The sequence below is a fragment of the Danio aesculapii genome, chromosome 3 (genome assembly GCF_903798145.1).
Source record: "Danio aesculapii chromosome 3, fDanAes4.1, whole genome shotgun sequence".
In the NCBI taxonomy this organism is placed as follows: Eukaryota; Metazoa; Chordata; class Actinopteri; order Cypriniformes; family Danionidae; genus Danio; species Danio aesculapii.
Window position 1 is genome coordinate 55,471,483 of NC_079437.1, and position 17,794 is coordinate 55,489,276.

The window sequence follows — 17,794 nt, forward strand, 5'->3', positions numbered from 1 at the left end:
GAGAAACGGCTGCATTTCAAACTGAGCATCAGAATGGGGTATGACTGAACGTGGTATAGTTGTTGGTGCCAAACGGGCTGGTCTGAGTATTTCAGAAACTGCTGATCTACTGGGATTTTCATCCATCTCTAGGGTTTACAGAGAATGGTCTGAAAAAGACCAAATATCCAGTGAGCGGCAGTTCTGTGGGCGCAAATGGCTTGTTGATGTCAGAGGAGAATGGCCAGACTGGTTCAAGCTGATAAAGGCAACAGTAACCCAAATAACCACTCGTTACAACCGAGGTCTGCAGAAGAGAACCTCTGAACACACAACAAATCAAACCTTGAAGCGGATGGGCTACAGCAGCAGAAGACCACACCGGGTGCCACTCCTGTCAGCTAAAAACAGGAAACTGAGGCTACAATTCACACAGGTTCACCAAAATTGGACACAGAAGATTGGAAAAACATTGCTGACCATGTCCATCCCTTTATGACCACAGTGTACCCATCTGCCTATGTCATAAATAATCTCAGACTGGTTTCTTGAACATGACAATGAGTTCACTGTACTCAAATGACCACCACAGTCCCCAGTTCTCCATCCAATAGAGCAACTTTGGGATGTGGTGGAATGGGAGATTCGCATGATGATGTGCAGCCGACAAATCTGCAGCAACTGCGTGATGCTATCATGTCAATATGGACCAAAATCTCTGAAGAATATTTCCAGTATCTTGTTGAATCTATGCCATGAAGGATTAAGGCAGTTCTGAAGGCAAAAGGGGGTCCAATCCAGGGTAACACCTTATTTTGATGTTCCATTTGAGTATTAGTAGACTGTCTGTTTAATATCTGTTGATATATCTGCTCCTTCAACAGACACTTAACTTACGATAAGAAACTTTGTAAGTACATGTCAACACTAACCCTAACCCCAACCGAACAGTCTACTTATATTCTATCGAGAATTAGTTGGCATGTAGATGCAATGTAACTTAAATTCAACAAATGGACCATCAAAATAAAGTGTGACCACAGTTTTTAAAGAAGATTGACTGTTTGTAACCTAGGCAATCATTGTGATTGTGTTTGGCTATTCTGTCATTGATGACAAAAGCGAATCAAATAATGGGATACATACGGACAGATACTTTTCGAGCAGCAAATGACTGTCTTTCTAGACTCGGTTCTAATAACTTTTAACTGAGACATAGCTGCTTCGTTTTGGATGATTAACTTTTGTTTATTTTTTTTTATTAGGTCGTTTATTCTGCGCAATCTGAGAAAGTGGTGACCAGGGGTCACTCCAACCAACTGAACAACCCAGGCTCATTCTGAGAACGTAGTCCCGGGGACGTTTCTGGAGACGGCAAAATACGTCCCGGGAGGTACGTATTTTTGCAGTTTTTGTTTTTTGCGAGTCCGCGAGAGGCCGCTGTGCGTGCTTTTTCCCGCGCCGTTCTCGCGTAAACCCGCTAGAGGCCGCTGTCGAACGACCTTCCGCCTGTCTGCCTGGACGACAGAATGATTGACCGTGCGACCGGCCAATCGGCGGGCTGACCCACCCTCCTCCGTCCCTAAACCCAACCAACGACGATTCACAAAAGCCGTCCAGAAAAAGAAAAGCCCTCGTCTGATTTTTACCACGTTTTCGGATTTTGACCACATTCTCACCCTGTGACGAACTTGTTCGCTTCATTTTTTGGATTTTGTTTTTGTTTTCTTACCTGATTTCTGGAACCGCTCTTCCCCGGACTCGAACCCGGTCGTCGTCGTGGTCAGCCCCTCTCTGCGCCTCGAGTTCGCCAGAGTACACGAAGAGCTAACCGGACAAACTGGTTGCAGCGGGAAAGCCCTCCACACGGAGGCGAGCGGCAAGCGCCGAAGGGAACGGCGTCACACCACCCCGCAGCGTTCGCTTAAAAAAATGAAATGCAGCCGTACGTACCCCCGGCTACGTATTTCGCGGTCTCCAGAAACGTCCCCGGGACTACGTTCTCACAATGAGCCTGGGTTGAAACTGAACCATGGTGATGGTGAGCAAGCTGATGGTTCTCTGCTTTTTAGCGAGAGATGATGGATCTAAGATCGACTGGCTTGAATTTTATACTGAGAATAACACAATGGCTTGTGTTAAAACATGTAACAGAGTTGGCTGATTTGATGAATCTTTAATTCAAGTCATATAAAAGTAAAGTTAATATATTCAGTAAAATAAACAACAACAGAAAAGCTATAGAACAAATAAATAATAATAAAACAAATATATGAATATCCATTGCAGTGGTAATAATTTCCTGTATTTGCAGACATGTTTAAAGGCCAGTAGAATATTTTTGGCTGATGAATTTTCTTCTTTTGGTAGGTGTGGAAAATGTTAGTTTGTAGTTTGTCCCAAACTGATACAGGTGTTTTGAACACACATTTAAACAAATGACTGAATAACTTCATGTGCCGAAATGTATCTTTTGTTGTAGAAATTCTCCTCATGTGAAACGCACAGGGAGAGTCATGTCTATATCCATACAACAAATGTTTTCTATGTATTTATTTTTGCATACAGACAAAAACCTGATATCTAAAAACTAAGATTTGGCCATGAAAAATATCTGAAACGTAACGCTTATGGAAACATTACATGAGGAAAATAAACCAAAACTTCAGAAACAGAAATGTGTCAGACTTCCTTGATGTTCACCATCCTAGATAGACTGTCTTATGTCATGTAGGTGTAAAACAATTTCTTGTCTTGACTTCAGGGGTCTGGGTTTCGGTTTAAAGAAGGGGTCTATCTACAGATTACAAGCAGATAAGGGAGGCAAATTTACACCTATTAAAGTTTATACCTGGTGTCGCTTTGTTACTTAAAACCACTTTCCTGATTTCTCTGAGGCAAGGATCTATGCGTGGGTGAATGTATTTTGTGATCAAATATTGTAAAATATGCTTTTTATAATTCATAAATGAATGTGAGAATGTGAAAATGATACAGAGAGCAGCAGCTTTCACTTCAATGGCTTCTAAATCTGTACTGTGGCTTTGTGTTGGAATCAGACCTGGTAAGGCAATATTACACTTTATATATTTTCCTTGCAATCAAACCAAATGTAACAGTTTTGCTGCTTGTTTAAATTTTTTGATTCGAATTAGCTGAAGAAACTTAATTGTAGAACTTTTTGAAAGTTAATTTGTATGACGTTCAGATCACTTACATTTGTAAAAACATTAAGTGTACTCACTGTAAACTCTGAGTTAGTTCCCCCCAGAAATTAAAATTCTGTCATTAATGGAATAGTTCACCTAAAACTAAACATTCTGTCACCATTTACTCACCCTTTACTAGTTCCAAACCTGTCTGGCTGAAAGGAAGATATTTTAAAGAAGGCTGAAAACATGTAACCATTGACTTCCATAGTATTTGTTTTTCCTACTACACTGTAAAAAATGCAGGGTTCCACATGATTCGTTCATGTTGTTCCAAAGCAAATCTGTATTAAGATAACTTAACAAGTTGAAGTGAATTGAACATAAGAAAATTAAGTTGTCCCCGAAAAAATCTCAAGAACTGTGTTGTTTCCACTCATTGTGAAGTTTCACAAACTAATTTCGAGAGGAGCACGTGATATGATTTACTGCAGCTGGCCACTCATCTACATTAGTTAGCCAATCAGATTGATCCAACTCACTATAAGCAGCCTAGCTAGAACTACTCCCTTATCTTTGTTTTTCAGAAGAAACCCCCATCCACCCCTTCTCCTCCTTTCCTCCTTTACCACGGGGAGCTCTCGAGAACCACCTGATCTCATACTCCCCTCACATTCTCTATGGACCAGGCGGGAGCCCTGGGCTCAACTATCTCCGAGCTCAGGGTTCTCTCCCGGGACAGCATGCCAAACCTGCTAACAGTTGTCAAACAATATCTAAGTGTGAACTCTTGAAAAAAACAGTTTAAACAAGCAGAAAAAAAACAGTGTATGGAAGTCAATGGTTACAGGTTTTCAGCTTTCTTTAAATATCTTCCTTTGAGTTCAGTAGAAAAAAGAAAGTCATAAAGGTTTATAACCAATTGAGTAAGTGAGTGAACTATCCCTCTAATTACTTCCACTCATGTTCACCAATATCCTCTTTTCAGCTGTGTCAGTTCCCAGTTTGTGATTACAAGACTGCTGAAACAAATGGCAATATGTCATACTGCCCATAGTACACACCCTGACCTAATACGGCTAAAGAGAATAATTTTTACAAATTTTTTGGTGCATAAATGTGTTCTTGGAGCTTCATATGGTTACAATTGATCCACTGACGTTACATGGACTGGTTTGACTGGTTTTTGGTTCCTGTTCTAGACTTTGAATGTCTCAGGACCATTGCTTTCAATGCAGGAAGAGAGAGTTGTTGGATTTCAAGTAAAATATTTTTATTTATCATATTTGTGCTCCAAAGAGGAATGAACATGACATGAGGGAAAGTAATTAATGACAGAATTTTTATTTATGGATAAACTAATAATTTTGTGTCATAATAGCAATAACAATTTTTGAAAATATAAAAAATAAAGGCTCTGCCCACCGTCTTAAGTTAAAATATGTCTTCATTTTTGTCTTCTCTGAGGAAACAGAGGCGCAACAAGAAAGATGATTGCTTTTCCTAAAATAATTTTCCTGTTGTGGATTTAACTGATTGTTCTGGCTTTCTGTAATTAATCTTTCAGGGTACAATGAAAGGATTGGAAGCCACTTCAAAGAGGAAGAGTATACATTATCTGAACACAGCGCTCTCTTCTTTTTTTTTCTCACAGTGAGCCGTAGACCAGGCCTCTGCCTCTTCACCAAATGTTTTTTTACTGCTCTACTCTTTATTTGATAAACCCTAACCTCACTGAGATGAAGCGTCAATCAATGTACTTCAGAGACAATTGGAAAAACTTGGTACAAAAACAAATGCTGAAAATGATCATAATAAGCCTTTCCATTTGATGACTGAAAAACAATGGCCTTTGTGAAATAGTGATTTTAAAAAAATAGTTCACACCCCCCCCCCCCCCAAAAAAAAAAAATCTAATTTTTTTTTTCGAAATCTTAAAAGTTCCTTTATTCTGTAGAACACAAAATAAGTTCATTTGAACAAAGTTGGAAACCTGTAACCATTGACTTCCATAATAATTTTCGTCCTAACAATGTGTTTTTTAAAGAAATACTGGAAACCTGTAACCCCACATAGAAATGCGATATTTAAAAACCACACAGCATATTTAGCAAAGTGCATATAATACATGCTTTCATTTGGCATAAAAAGAAGAAGCCTCCAACCCTGAGAACGCCATCCCAACTATCAAACATGGTGGTGGGAACCTAATGTTATAGGGGTGTTTTAGAGAAACTAATCAAAGTGAACATCACTATGAAAAAGGAGCAATGCACTAAATCCAAATTCTCAACAACAACATTTGGCGGTTTGCAGAGAAACCAGTGGACAACCCAAAACACACAGAAAAAGTGGTGAAGAAATGGTTAGCAGACAAAAACATTAAAGATTTTCAGTGGCCCAGCCAGAGTCCTGACTTAAATCCAATTGAGAATCTGTGGAGGGAGTTTAAGCTCAGGGTGATGGCAAGGAGACCCTCCAAACTGAAAGAGTTGGAGATAACAAACTGAAGTGAACTGAACATAAGAAAATTAAGCTGTCCCCCAAAAAATCTCAAGAACTGTGTTGATTCCACTCTTTTTAAACAAGCAGTTTGAACAAGCAGAAAAAAACTTTTTTTGGAGTATATGGAAGTCAATGGTTACAGGTTTAATGAATCTTTCAGAGTACAATGAAAGGATTGGAAACCACTTCAAAGAGGAAGAGTATACATTATCTGAACACTAATAATACTCCAATAACAATACTTTTTATTTGATAAACCCTAACCTCATGAAGCGTCAATCAATGTACTTCTGAGACAATTGGAAAAACTTGGTTCAAAAACAAATGCTGAAAATGATTATAATAAGCCTTTCCATTTGATGACTGAAAAACAATGGCCTTTGTTAACAGTGATTTTAAAGAAATAGTTCACCCCCCCCAAAAAAAAACATAATTAATTTTTTTTCAAAACCTTATGAGTTTCTTTATTCTGTAGAACACAAAATAAGTTATTTTGAACTCAGTTGGAAACCTGTAACCATTGACTTCCATAGTAATTTCCATCCTAACGATGTGTTTTTTAAATAAATGCTGGAAACCTGTTACCCCACAAAGAAATGTGATGTATAAATATGAAAAAGGAGCAATACATCAACATTCTCAACAATAACATCTGGCCTTTTGCAGAGAAACCTTGGGCACCAGTAGACAGCTTGACAACAACTCAAAAACACACAGAAAAAGTGGTGAAGCAGTTTTTAGCAGACAAAAACATTAAATATTTTTGGTGGCCCAGCCAGAGTCCTGACTTAAATCCACTTGAGAATTTGTGGAGGGAGTTAAAGATCAGGGTGATGGCAAGGAGACCCTCCAAACTGAAAGAGTTGGAGCTCATCGCTAAAGAAGAAAACCAGTGAAGACATGCAAAAAGCTGGTCAGCAATTATAGAAGCATTTGATTGTTGCAATAGCCAATAAAGGCTTTTCTATTGATTATTGAAAAGGGTGTGAATACATTTGGACATGCCACTCTTTGTTCAAATATAAATAAAAGCTGAGAAATATATATTTTTTCCACAATGATGTCTCTTATACACACTTTTATTATCTTTTGGAAGAAGCCTATGTCATTTTCGGTCAAAAAATAAAAAATGCTGGCTGAGTAAATGTAACTTTAAGTGAGAATTCGCCAGGGGTATGAATAATTTTAGACTTGACTGTATATGTGCATAGGGCTGCACGATTAATCGAAAAAAGATCACGATCTCGATTCGACCCACGCTGAGCGGCTAAAAGACAGAACATATTACTGTACTAACTGCATTGTACATAAATCAGATGAACATTTTATATTAGTCAATAATATTACTGTTATTAATTAAAAAACTGAATCAATTTAGATTTACACACATTTACTCAAGTAAATAAACAGAATTAATGATGGGCTAAAAATCTGCATAATTCTGCATAAATCTGCGGAAAATCTGTGGAAAATCTGCGGAATTCTGCGCGCAGATTCCGTGTGGGCCTACTTACGTGTGGGCGACAAATATTTGGAAATATATGCTGCATGACAAATATTTTATATATGTGAATTTCAAATATGAACTTATATGTCATATTTGTCATGTGTATATATTTCCATGTATCGTATTTCTATATGGGACTACTGACTTCCATAGTACTTGTTTCTCCTACTCTGGAAGTCAATAATTACAGGTTTCCAACAAATATTTTTTATGTTCTCAAAAGAAAAAAGGAACCTCATCAAGGTTTGAGGAAATTGAGATTCAATTTTCAATGTTGAATGAACTATTCCTCAGCCCTACAAGAATTATAGCACTGGCTATCAAGACAGCTCAAGTGTGTCTGTTAGCTGACCGTATTTGGTCCATAGGTTCCTGAGGAGTAAAGACTCATAACAGCATGCTGTATTGCTGTACACTGGCATCCAACCCCAAAGACTTTATCTCAATTACCCTCTTCATCATACACATTCCATGCAACACAACGAGAACACACTACAGCAGACAGAGCTCTGCGTACTGTATTGAGAGGCCCGTGTGTAATTGAAGTCGACATGCCATGAATGTTTGCCTCAAAGAGTGGGAGGTAAAGGGAAAGGAAGTGGGGGAGTGGTTTTAATACATAGCTAGACATCTTCTTGAGAACAGTGGCAGTATTGCCAGGCCTGTTCCATACAGATTCATTTGCACATAAGTGTTGATATCAAATATTGGATGGGACAGGACAGTGGTTCAGCGGTTAGCACTCAATGCAAGAAGGTTCCTGGTCTGAGCCCCAGCTGGACTAGTTTGCATTTCTGTGTGGAGTTAGCATGTTCTCCCCAACAGAGAGCGCTCCGGTTTCCCCAACAGTCCAGTGACATGCAGTATAGGTGTGATGAGTTTGTGAATGCGAGAGTTTATGGGTCTTCCCCAGTACTGTGTTGTGGCTGGAAAGGCATGCGCTGCATAAAACATATGCCAGAATAGTTGGCGGTCCATTCCATTGTGGTGACCCTTGATAAACATAGGACTAAGCCGAAGGAAAATTAATAAATGAATATCGAAGACGTAGAATACACAAGAAATCTCACTAAGAATGTTCAATATGACCTCTCTAGTAAAGGAGCCAATCATCGAGCACTATAGACTGATGATTCTCTAGGGAAGCAGTTCAGTCCAGACGTGTGTTTTTATTACAGTTTCACTCTTTTGAACCATTTGGGGGCAGCAAATGTGCAGTGAATACTTACCTCACAGACATGAGAAATAGATCTATATAACACCTCTACTTTTAAATGAACCAACTACAATTTAAAATGTTCTCTGGTTTTGTAATCTAAATGAAACAAATACAGTCTGTCCCATCTGACCTCATGAATTCCCACCTCTGCCATTGAAACTTAAATCATATTAAACTGCTTGAGTTTAATAACAAACTTTAAGGTGCAGTAGGTGGTTGTCTTCAGAAACATTTGTTGTGCTGGTTGAAAGTCTCTTCACATTCAAATAGTAATGATTAAAATAAATGATGTAAGTGTGCTTCATTTACACACGATTTCACAAACACACTTAATCTACATATCATATGATAGGCCTGCTCATACAGAACACTTTGACACTAAAACCACGGCTGTCACTCAAACCGTTCATTAAAAAATCATCAATATATAAAAAACATACTTTTGCAAACTAGTCCCTGGTTTTCAGCTCAATCGCAATGAAACCAGTGTTGTTAGATTCTCTGGACTGAGTAGATTAATAATTATCAAAAAAAAGTTGAACTTTCCACTTCCACTGTAACAGGTTAATTTACAAAAGGGGCATGTTCACATGAACCTACATGCCTGTAAACCCATAAGGAAAACTCAAAACATCACAGAATTTAGTGAGCACATGTGGCATATCAATGTAAACAAACTTGCAAAATTTTGTGGAGATCGGGCGATAGGGGGCGCTGTAATTGTAGAAAAGATCTCAAAAACCCAGTGTTCCAATGTCCGTAGAGGCTCAATACAGTATTTTCAATTACCATTAGCCACTAGATGGATCAATTTGACATTTGGCATGCAGTGTATTTGCTCAAAGTAGAATGACATGCTATAAAAAATAGCCACCATTAGCCAATTGAATTAGAGCACCGTATAAACACAGGTAACGATAGCAGATCAGAATGAAACTCTGTGGGCATGTTGGACTCATGGGCCTAGAGGTCTGTAGAAATTTTGAAAGAAATCATCCACTAGGAGGCGATTTTGAGTTTTTGGAGTGTCTAATTAAACATTTGTTAGCTCAATCTATAAATTCTTATACTTTAATCATATATTTTATTGTTGAATAAAACTGGCTACTTACTGGCTTCCTAACTGCTAAATAACCTTACGCTGCTAAAATGCTTGAACCCTGGTAATTGCTGCTTGCAGCTATATTTATATGTATTTTTATATTCTAAAGTAAAGACTGAAAAATGTTCATCCAATTAAAAATTGTCGGGCCAATAATTCCCATAATTCTGATAAGTCGCCCAAACTGTCAACAAATGCAGATTTGTACAATTGCGCACCTCTGTTTACGCAGATATGCAGTTTGTGTGCATGCACACCGCGGTCATGTGGACACGAGTCACAGCGGTAAACAAAAATGCTCAATCAAAACTTTTTAAAATCCTGAATCAATATTGAAGTTACTTTTGCATGCTGGAGGAAGGATGACACCATGGCTGAAGTATTTCTTTTAGACAGGTAATGTTCTGTTTTAAAAGTATTTTAGTCACGTAAAGCTGATGTGGATTTTTTTGCGTTACGAAAGGGTTATATGCACAGAAGTGTTGTTCAGCCACTGAAATCTTCTGGCGAAAGCTTGATGTGACTATTTTCAATTTCATAAGTTACCATTTACAGCACTGATAATGTAGATTTTTATTTAATTTAACAACAAAACAGAAGTAAATAGCGCTATTCTGCTTAGCCTGCTTTACTGAGGTGAAGTTGGTTTAATATTCACATCACACTGGTTCATTTTTAAACAATGACAACCTGTAATGCGGTCCCCATATTGTTTATCGTGCTACTTTGAATATTCGGTCTGAAATACACTGTAAACAATGTACTGTAAATTTTACAATAACTTACTGGAAATTTTGTATATATACAGTTGAAGTATGTGTTTTTGTGTGTGTGTGTGTGTGTGTATGTGACAATTTGCGAGGCAATGGCCTCTGAAATCCACATATGCTGTTCTCACACCAACATTTCAAAAAGAAAATACTGCTTTAAAATAAGATGAAAATAAGTTACAGCAGATTACATATCACGAATCTCTACCAGCTTCATCACTATATAAATACATTTATTGGAAGACTTCTTAAAAGGCAAAGTTTAAGAAGTTTTGATATGACATAAACAGTTCCAGGGGTTTCTGTAGCTCAACTGGTAGAGCAGCAGGAGGTTTGTTTACATTGCTAAACACAGGCAATGCTGATTACTGTCTTAGCAAACATCACTAAACTCACATAATAAAGGCGTACAACTCCACCTCTGGCAAAATGAATGGCTTTTCAATAAAACTGGGCTGTCTATGCAGTAGAAAGGTGAAAAAATGTTTGAATCGGTATTACCTGGCCACAGAAAAACAGAAAAAGGTTAATGGTATCCCTTTTGCCAATTAGGTAAGAAAATGTCCACACCCAAAATGCACTGCATAACTCAATACTATATATACACTTTAGCAAATCTTTAGCTGAAACGGTACTGACTTTTATTATTCCGACTGCATGAAGTCAAAGACTAGTCATATATTATGCGTACGATACTTTTGGTTCTTGATGCTGGAGTTTTGTAAGCAGTGACTAAGACCTTAAATAAAAGCAAATATCAAGAGAACACTGAAATAGAAAATGTGAAAAACCTCCATGTTTGTAGTCTCCATGATGAGTGTTTTATATACAATAAAGGGGAAAAACTGATAGAGTCTGCTGTCCTATTAATATGGAAGAGAAAGTATAAGAACCACTGAAAGTGCCAATCCTTTTCATTTTTACTTTCTTTATGCTAAATTAGTTAATTTACGAATTTGTTTAATTTTGTGAGCGGTGTTCAAAACAAAACTGTCAACATTTGGACATTACAGTCCAGTAAGGCATTTTTATAAATGTATTTCGTGCATTGCAAACTTTGAAATGATCCTCAGTTTTCATTTACGTGTAGTCATTTAGCAGACGCTTTTGTCCAATTGAAGAGGCGTTCAGCACAGAGTGTTTCTACAGGTGGTTTGTCAAGCCCACTCACCTAAGTGAAGCACGCTTCATAAATGCAGTGTTTTTTGTGCTAATTCTAAGAACGTGTCTAGTGCAAAACTGGTGCAAGTGGCGATTAAAGTGTCACAGAGATTAAAAAGTGTGTCTCCTACAGGTGGTTTGTCAAGCCCACTCACCTGTGTGAGGCTGGTTTATACTTTTGTGTCGAGAGATCTGCGTGAGCCTTGCTCGTAGTCTTGCTTTTATACTTCTGCATGCTGTTTGTGCTGCTCTGCATTAACACTTCTGAAACGCTAGCTGGCAGTAGGTTTTTATGTTCCTCTGTTGAGTTTTTTCACTGGTGTTTTTTCCCCGAATGCTACCTTAAAGGGTCATGAAACACCAAAACACATTTTTTTGAGATGTTGAAAGTCATATTTGTGTCCCACGCTGCTCAAAACACTATTAGGACACATATGTTTCACAAAAAAAAATGGAAAATTGGTTGTTTTTGTGTTATTTCGAGCAAATTCGTTCTTCCGGTTTGAAACAAATTTTAGATGCTACGTCACGGCGATTAGATCCTTGTGTGAATTCCAGCATGTAGACTGGCTGTCTGTAACGGCGGGTATGTCTGTGAGTGTGAGTTTTCATCATTACTTCAAGAGATTGGTTCGAACCAATCAGCGCGCTCTATTGTGAATGAGGTGCAACTTCATTGATATGCATGACAGCTACGAAGACTGTTTTTACCTGTTACAGCGTTCAGACGGCAGAGAGACGCCATGTTGTGTTGCCAATCGTGATTAAAACAAGTGAAAGAGGAAGAATTGTTTGGAGACATGGGTCGTCAGCAACGAAGGTTTTGTTTTCAATTCCCCGCTATGAGAGCGCAGCTGAAATCATGTGTGGATTAGAGTGGTCTGCTAACATGCGACAAAAATATGTTTGTAAGGAACATTCTTTACACGAGAGTTTTTCACATCTGGAAATAATGAAGTTCGGATTTGCCACTCGTCTCCTTTAAAAAAAGACGCAGTTCTACTTGGTGTTGATTGTCCGGTCTCTACAGATTTGGTAAGGAAGCGATCAGTGCTCTTTGTTTATGTTTATTCAGAGGCAAAGTTAGTTCGTATCGTCAGCAGTATTCTTTCAGTCTTTAAAGACAGACCTTAGTCAAAATGAGTTACTAAGTTTTCAGTACGTTAATATCACTACAATATTATAGACTGAAAGATCTGCTGTTAATGCTGCTCTCTGAGTGTAAACATGTAAACACCGCAATCAAACTATTACCGTCGTGTACGATTTTCACCACATTTGACAGGATAGTCTATACACACGGCTTTCTGACACTATTCTTTGCATCTAAGTTCCTGAGAAATGAAGAGGTTTTTTTTTTTCTCCCATACGGCTTGCAGTATCAAACATTCCATTAAAACTACACTCTTTCAGCAGTTCCTCGCATCCAATATCTCGTTCGGCTAGGGGGGCATGCATGAAATGTTCCAGAATGAAAGTGAAAATCCCAAACTGCAGTTAAAGTCGACAAATTAATAACTTGTCAAATTATTTGATTACTGATGTCCATGTAAACGCAGTCACTGTCTTTCTCCCGTGTCTGTGTTTGTTTTGCCTCTGTGAAAATCAGCGCATGCTCAAACTGAAACTCATGCAAACCCTTCCCTCTTTCGCCACTCGACACTCCCACCTAAACAGACCTGGACTCTGGACCACTTTCCTGACTCTTTTTAAACTAGAGGTGCGAAAACACCCTGCTGAGACGGGGACGAGAAACAAAAGTTTCACTCTGGAGCTCCTTCACAGGACTCGACACTTCTAAACACCTATCACAGAGCTTGCGCTACATGTTGTTGTATCTTGTAGTTACATTTTTTGAGAGGTTCACGTCAGCGTCAGCCACAGCGAGGGCTATGCGACCATGAAGGCTGCACCGGACCATACGCGTGCGCTTGATGCAGAAGTATAAATCAGCCTTGAGGCACAGTCAGTCCCTAAAAATTTACAATCTAATTATTAAACTTTACTTTTAAATATTCTTGGCTGTGGCATAAACAATAGAAAGACACTCAGTATATACTCTGGGACAAACCACGCATTCGTTCAGCGTTTCTTTTTTAATAAATTCTGACAGGTTTGTGTAATCACATCTGAAACACTAGGCCACTCTGAGGGTAAGAATTTACACTCAATCAACTAATGAACTGCATGTAAAATCATGAAGACTGCACAACTGAACAAGTCTTGATCTTCATTTCATTTCCGTTTTTATTTAAAATACGTTTTCTTTGTTTTTTAATAAGCCAAACTCTCTATTCCGAAGACTGAGCAGCAGTCTCCTTTCCACACCATTCTCCCTTAAAATGACACTATTTTATCTATATATAGTCTTTAGATTGTGTCTGCATTTGACTTTGCGCCATGCAGGATGTGTCACTCGCTGGGGTTTTTGACAGCTGCCAGCTGAAAGCGGCAAGACCTCAGCGCTTTGAAGGTTCAAATAAAGTTTGTCATGTCGTCAGGAGCTTGATGTATGCTAATGAAGGGGTGGAGGGGAGAGAAGGAGTGCACAAGCGTTTAAAAAAAACACACGCTAAAGTGACAAAAACATTGTCACAGTCACAAGGGTAGATCAAAAACCAGCCGCGCTCACAAAGTTTTGCATCTCGAAATTGGAGCTTCTGGAGTGATCTCTGAATAGCAGGCAACCCGAAAAGGAGCGTTTTCAAGAGGCAGCGAGCATTGTGAGCAGAAATTAGAGGTTGGAGGAGCCTCTTTATGAAGTTATAAGGCAGGAGTATGATTTATGAAGTGCCTCTCCAGTGGAGTGGGGCTCCGCAGTAGCACCGGCACAGTAATGGGAAGCTAATGGAAAATGACGGCACTTACATTATGGTGCGCTGGTCCTCGAGTGGTTTAGCCATCTTTTCTGGGGAAATCGAAAGACCTTGTCACTAGCGAACAATAATAGTAAGCATACTTAGTATTGTTAATACTAAATACACTTTGTGCACAGCATGTTTCTCAGTAAAAACTAACGCAACAGGAAAAACAGGACAGGTAGTTAGCATTGTGGTGGGGGTTCCTTTTTTGGTTGATATTTAATTTTGAATGGATGTAATGATACAGTGTGAGCTGGTTGAACGTCGATTCAAAGGCGACAAAAGCAGTCGGGATGTTAAACGAATTGCAATACATGTTTTGAACCAGCAGTGACCATTGTGTTTACTGCAAACTCATTTAATGGTACTACAAAATCAACTTTTGGAAGATGTTTGGACAGAACTGCGTGTATGTATAACGTGTACACAATTATTTGGAGTGATGTAAAAACACTCGTTCGTTAATTTTCCTTTACCTTAGTCCTTCCACAGTGGAATAAACCGCCAACTATTCCGGCATATGTTTTACGCAGCAGATGCCCTTTCAGCCGCAACCCAGTACTGGGAAACACCCATACACACTTATTCACACACACTTGTACACTATGGCCAATTTAGCTTATTCAATTCACTTATATCGCATGTCTTTGGACTGTGGGGGAAACCGGAGCACCCAAAGGAAACCCACACGAACACGCAACATGCAAACTGACGGCACTTACATTTTGGTGCGCTGGTCCTCGAGTGGTTTAGCCATCTTTTCTGTGGTAATCGAAAGACGTTGTCACTAGCAAACAATAATAGTAAGCATACTTAGTATTGTTAATACTAAATACACATGCAAGCCGGGACTCAACCTGCGACCTTCTTGCTAAGTAAGTGATATTAATGGATGGGAAGTGATCTTGTAAGCAGTTCACAATGTAAACACGGACCTTCATTCAATCACAAGAGAGTAACAGTCACTTCTCTTATTCACAGTTTGGCATCCACGGGAGGAGAAATCATCCACAGAAGAAGGTGAGAAGGAGAGGTGAACCATTTGAGTTTGATTCCAGCCGCTGAATGACTGGAATCGGGGAGGCTTTATAGGAACTGGTGATTGCAGGTGCAGGTGCAGGTGTTTGTAATTAGAACTCAGGTGAGGGTGCTCAGGTGTGATGAGAGGGGGTAGGAGAGCGATGATTGGAGCTGAGGGAAAGAGATGGTGAGGGAGAATGATGATTGGAGTAGAAGGAACAAGCCGGGGATGTGACAGCGCCAGGGCGCAGAGCGTATTTTTTCCATCCTTAAAATAGCAAAAGTGGATTCGGACACACTCTTAATGCTTTTGCACCATGAGCTTTAGACTTTCCACCTAGACTGCTAAAGTAGAGCTCTTAGTTTGATTATTTTATTTATTATTTTCATTATCTTATTTTATTTGCATTATAATTTTTTTATTTGATTTAGAATTTGTATTGAAATTGTAAAATTTACTTCTATTAAAATTTAGTTTTGCTATTTGACAAAATATACTGTATATGTTCTGCCAACCCGACTCTACACCATAACTTTTCAATCCAGATGTATGGGGCAACCATTACTGCATCCAAAATGGTAAAAAGCCTTGGAGTAACGATTGATGACCAACTAAACTTCTCTGACCACATTTCTAGAACTGCTCGATCTTGCAGATTCGCACTCTATAACATCAGAAAGGTCCGGCCCTTCCTATCTGAACATACAGCTCAACTCATTGTTCAAGCTCTTGTTCTTTCCAAACTGGATTATTGCAACTCTCTACTAGCCGGGCTTCCAGCTAACTCTATCAAACCTCTTCAGCTGCTTCAGAACGCAGCAGCACGAGTGGTCTTTGATGAACCCAAAAGAGCACATGTCACTCCGCTACTCAACCGTTTGCACTGGCTGCCAGTTGCTGCTTGCATCAAATTCAAAGCTCTGATGTTTGCTTACAAACCGACCTCTGGCTTTGCTCCTTCTTATCTGCTCTCACTTCTGCAGATTTATGCGCCCTCCAGAAACTTGCGTTCTGTGAATGAACGTCGCCTCGTGGTTCCATCCCTAAGAGGGAAGAAATCACTTTCCCGAACTCTCGCATTCAATCTGCTCAGTTGGTGGAATGAACTCCCTAACTGCATCAGAACGGCAGAGTCGCTTGCTGTCTTCAAGAAACGACTAAAAACGCAACTATTTAGTCTCCACTTTCCTTCCTAATCTGCAACTGCCTCTCTGGCTAAACCACTAACTGTACTCTCTCTCTCTCAAAAAAAATTACATTACTAATGTTTTGCTTCTTAGACTTTACACACCTAAAACTTGCCTATAGCACTTATTCACTGCTGCTCTTATAGATGTGTAAATTGCTTCCTTGTCCTCATTTGTAAGTCACTTTGGATAAAAGCGTCTGCTAAATGACTAAATGTGAATGTATAATACAAATAAATGTGCAACACTTGAGGAATAGTAAAAGGGAACTTCATTTGGTTTCTAAATGGTCTCAACTCATTTTGTCTTAATCATATCGTGAGATCATTATCGTAAATCAAATCAAAACATGAGCTGAGTGAATCTTTATATTCCCATTTGTTCAAAAAATTTGTCCCAAAAAATGTTCAAATTGACTGAAGATTCTATTCCTTGAAAATTAGTTATCAATAATCCAACACAGCTATGGCAGATGAGGACAGTAACAGAACTCATCTTGTAATTCAATGAACCTTTTCATAAACTGTGATTTCCATGAACATTTCAGTTCATTCTTTATATTTATTTCCCCTTTTGTCACAGAAATGCCATTTTCCACTTTATTTTCTTTCCCAAATGGATCAAACCAGAATGCAAAAAATGATCATTTCCGCTCAACACTAACATATACCCAGCTTCTATTTCTAAGCACAAAAATGGTCGGTAATCATTTTAGCAACCATCACTTTGATGCAGAAATGATGCGTGCCGTGTTTTAACAAAGGTTTGAAAGCTGGAACCATCACTTCTGACATCGATCGGAATCCCATGCTTGCATCAAAAGCTAAGCTTCACCATCACCGGCAAAGAAAGGAGATTGGGCAGATTAAGAGTCGACGCCGGCACTGCAGTCGTCAGCGCACTTAGCATGCAACGAGGAGCTCCTGTTTAACTAACATGTCAAATCCATCCTAATATGAAAATAACACCTTGCTGCGCCTCAGGAGGAAACCTCTCGGAGGACTCCGTAACTTAACTGTTTCGAAGGCTTTGTGTCTGTAATCGTCTCATCCTGCATGCCAGCGAGACTGCGCAAAAAACACGCTGCTACCATGCTGACATTTCATGCCAAGCAGGCGTGGAGGGGCCCGGAGCAACCGAGCGAGGAACATCTGTTTGAAGTCTGGGCAAAAAGAGGGCTGTTTTTGCATGCCGAGGATTGCATTACAAAGACATGTCTTGGAAGATAAACTGGGGCAATATCACTGCGCTGAAAAGAGAGCAGGCCTCTCAGCTTTTATTTCCACATATCGTCCCTCTCTCGTGAACACATAGGCAGCGCTCTGAGGGTTTA

General features: G+C 39.1%; 1 protein-coding gene across 1 annotated transcript in view; it reads right to left on the minus strand.

Moving 5' to 3' along the window:
* The window catches only part of cep112 (centrosomal protein 112), a 313,987-nt gene that overhangs the window by 18,142 nt on the left and 278,051 nt on the right, over window positions 1–17,794 (minus strand). The gene's annotated exons all lie outside the window — the stretch shown is intronic.